Raw genomic sequence first — 2,500 nt, 5'->3', positions numbered from 1 at the left:
AGGTCCAGGCAGGCGCACACATGTCAAGACATATATTGAGTCTCAGGAAATGTATGCAGTCAATAGTCTCTGTGGCGCAATCGGTTAGCACGTTCGGCTGTTAACCGAAAGGTTGGTGGTTCAAGCCCACGCAGGGACGTATCCTTTTGTCTGCATGAAACACAGATACGTACCTTTGCTCTTACCTGCGTGCGATCCTTTCCCTGAATAGTTCAATCCTCAGCGTTCTCACTGCACCTGCCGTCAATTTCAATAATTAGGATAGAAAACAAAAGGCCAAGCCCTGTAATACAACCGTAGGCATATAAGGAGAGGAAAATAAGTCAAAAGGCCCACAGCATTTGTTCATCTGGCATCGAAGGCTGCAAGCGCATGGACCTCGTGGCGCAACAGTAGCGCGTCTGACTCCAGATCAGAAGGTTGCGTGTTCAAATCACGTCGGGGTCACTGCTTACCATTTTATTCCCCACTGAGTTCATATATATCATTTCGAAAACAAAGTCAAATGAAAGCAACCTTGCATTGGCCGGGAATCGAACCCGGGCCTCCCGCGTGGCAGGCGAGAATTCTACCACTGAACCACCAATGCTTCACATGGTGTGTACACAGGCAGAGCTCTGTCCAAGACAGTGGTCAGGTTCACACACTTAAATTGTACACATATGAACAAAGGATGCGCAGCAGACATGATAACGCCAATGTTTCACATGATGATGGCAAGAATCAGATGCAGGAGACTATAAGTAATAATGTCTTTGCATTTGCTGAGGTCACTGGCTTGGTACTAGAGTTGTGGTTATCAGGGCATGATGGCAGGCTGCTCCTGACAGAAGTGGCTCACAGAATGCACCCGCCAGATCACCAGCACTATTGTGTTTCAGATCATGTCACTGAACTCTCCTCCTGGAAAATCCTTCCCACTGGCTTTGCCAGATTCTGTGTCCTCCCCAAAATGCTGGGGTGATACGGACAGAGTTCTGCGTCCTGCGCCCCTTTACGTGTCCCTAACGCTCTCCCAACGCGCCCTGGTCGGGCACAGCCCTGGTCGGGCTTAGATCACTGGAGCCTCTGGAGATAAAGAACTCCGGAAGCCTAGGGTCAGGCCTATTGCAGAGGCATCTTGTGCCTGGCCATTCCGGGATTGTTGTGTTTCAGGGCCTAGCCATCAATACTCCTGGGATTTCTTTCCATGAGAACCCTCATGTCCCTGTCCTCCCACAAGCCCGAGCTTTTATGTAAAATAAAGTGTGCTCTGTGGGTCTTCCCCTATGTGCTCTCTGCCTAATCTCTTTCTCCCAAGCTGAGCTCTGCAGGTAAATGTATCTATCTGACTGAGGGGCTAGGGAGGGCCTTTCCCAGCAGTCTTACAAGCCAAGAGTTCAGAGAAAGCACCTGCTCTGGGAAGGAGACTCTGCTCACAGAGAAGACAAGTCCAACATAACACAGTGAAGATGGGATGGGCAACACACACGCCTCACGGGCTGGTAGCACGCAAACAGAGGAGCAGGGAGCAACGCTAAGCAGGCAAAGAGAAAAGTCATGTATGAGTCTCATGCACTGTCACCGGTAGTAATACTGGCTCTAACACCATTAGACAGTAGTTTACACATCATAAATTACAACAGTAACAAGACACTAAGCAAATGACAAATGCTGTATGGCATAAAGACGCCTTATATAATACAAGCTCCAGGCAGGCGCACACATGTCAAGACACATATTGAGTCTCAGGAAAGGAATACAGTCAATAGTCTCTGTGGCGATATCGGTTAGCGCGTTCGGCTGTTAACCGAAAGGTTGGTGGTTCAAGCCCAACCAGGGACGTTTCCTTTTGTCTGCATGAAACACAGATACGTACCTTTGCTCTTTCCTGCGTGCGATCCTTTCCCTGAATAGTTCAATCCTCAGCGTTCTCACTGCACCTGCAGTCAATTTCAATAATTAGGATAGAAAACAAAAGGCCAAGCCCTGTAATACAACCGTAGGCATATAAGCAGAGGACAATAAGTCAAAAGGCCCACAGCATTTGTTCATCTGGCATCGAAGGCTGCAAGTGTAAGGACCTCGTGGCGCAACGGTAGCGCGTCTGACTCCAGATCAGAAGGTTGCGTGTTCAAATCACGTCGGGGTCACTGCTTACCATTTTATTCCCCACTGAGTTCATATATATCATTTCGAAAACAAAGTCAAAAGAAAGCAACCTTGCATTGGCCGGGAATCGAACCCGGGCCTCCCGTGTGGCAGGCGAGAATTCTACCACTGAACCACCAATGCTTCACATGGTGTGTCCAAGACAGTGGGCAGGTTCACACACTTAAATTGTACACATATGAACAAAGGGTGCGCAGCAGACATGATAACGCCAACGTTTCACATGATGATGGCAAGAATCAGATGCAGGAGACTATAAGTAATAATGTCTTTGCATTTGCTGAGGTCACTGGCTTGGTACTAGAGTTGTGGTTATCAGGGCATGATGGCAGGCTGCTCCTGACAGAAG

At 48.5% G+C, this 2,500-nt stretch overlaps 5 non-coding genes across 5 annotated transcripts; 3 read left to right on the top strand and 2 right to left on the bottom strand.

Moving 5' to 3' along the window:
• Window positions 1-65: 65 nt before the first annotated feature.
• TRNAN-GUU (transfer RNA asparagine (anticodon GUU)) lies at window positions 66-139 on the top strand. The gene has a single exon. It is a non-coding gene; the product is annotated as a tRNA-Asn (tRNA).
• A 236-nt stretch (window positions 140-375) lies between these two features.
• TRNAW-CCA (transfer RNA tryptophan (anticodon CCA)) lies at window positions 376-447 on the top strand. The gene has a single exon. It is a non-coding gene; the product is annotated as a tRNA-Trp (tRNA).
• A 71-nt stretch (window positions 448-518) lies between these two features.
• TRNAG-GCC (transfer RNA glycine (anticodon GCC)) lies at window positions 519-589 on the bottom strand. The gene has a single exon. It is a non-coding gene; the product is annotated as a tRNA-Gly (tRNA).
• Window positions 590-2,060: 1,471 nt separating this feature from the next.
• Window positions 2,061-2,132, top strand: TRNAW-CCA (transfer RNA tryptophan (anticodon CCA)). The gene has a single exon. It is a non-coding gene; the product is annotated as a tRNA-Trp (tRNA).
• A 71-nt stretch (window positions 2,133-2,203) lies between these two features.
• TRNAG-GCC (transfer RNA glycine (anticodon GCC)) lies at window positions 2,204-2,274 on the bottom strand. Its single transcript has one exon. It is a non-coding gene; the product is annotated as a tRNA-Gly (tRNA).
• Between the last annotated feature and the right edge of the window lie 226 nt (window positions 2,275-2,500).

This window comes from Lissotriton vulgaris, chromosome 1_1 (assembly GCF_964263255.1).
Source record: "Lissotriton vulgaris chromosome 1_1, aLisVul1.2, whole genome shotgun sequence".
Lineage (NCBI taxonomy): Eukaryota > Metazoa > Chordata > Amphibia > Caudata > Salamandridae > Lissotriton > Lissotriton vulgaris.
Note: the sequence above shows the minus strand (reverse complement) of the source record. Positions and strands in the feature narration are given on the sequence as shown.